This window comes from Solanum tuberosum, unplaced genomic scaffold (assembly GCF_000226075.1).
Source record: "Solanum tuberosum cultivar DM 1-3 516 R44 unplaced genomic scaffold, SolTub_3.0 scf00064, whole genome shotgun sequence".
NCBI lineage: Eukaryota > Viridiplantae > Streptophyta > Magnoliopsida > Solanales > Solanaceae > Solanum > Solanum tuberosum.
In genome coordinates this window covers 2005593-2006418 of record NW_006238990.1, presented here as the reverse complement: position 1 = coordinate 2006418, position 826 = coordinate 2005593, and positions in this window count along the sequence as shown.

Here is an 826-nt window from a genome sequence, read left to right as displayed (position 1 = left end):
AGCACCCTCAGTAGTGCTCTCTATTGATCTCACCGCACCATTAGTGGTGCTCACAATGTCCCTCAAAACAGGTTGGACCTCTGCAACTGGGGCAGCGCTCGATGCCCCTGCAACTCTCTCACGCACCCTCTGCTGGCTTAACTCTTCATCAGAAATTGAAGCCCTCCTAGCCTCCTTCTCCTGCCTACGCTTTCTCTTTTGAGCTTTCTCCTCCTCAGTGCGATGAGAACAGTGCCGCTTGCCTTTGGCAAGTGTCGGTGCAAGCCTCTCCTCGGCGGTCCCACTAAATAGAGCATCTAGCACTGTCTCATCATCCAGTGCAGTAGGTGCAACCTGAGTCTCAACTGAAGGTGCGGCAAGAATGGCATCAACGTCAGCCCGAAGGCTGGCTAAGTCAGCCTGCAAAGCAGATAGATCTCTGGTCAGGGCTGATCGCTCGAGGACTCGCAACTCAAAGGCATCAAGACGCTTATTAACAGCCAGGACCTTTCGGTCCATCATCCCCTCCATCCTACGCTCCATTCTAGCCTCGGACTCGGCTATCGACTTTTGCATCCACGACTGGATGTGATGCAGTAGTGTGGCCATCTGAGCCTCTAACTTCTGTACTCTGGCCAATGGGACAACAGTAGCTCCTAACTGTTGTATGGATCGGGAAGAGCTAGGAGCCATACTAGCTACCTGAGATGAGGAGCCCGGGACAGTGTCGGTGTGGTCTGGGATAATGGGGTCACCGCCCTGTGCCTGCCCCACTGTGTCTGCAAGATAGGTACCCAAAGAAGGTACCTCAATCTGGGCTCTCTGCGAGGTGCTGCCACGTTTGCCT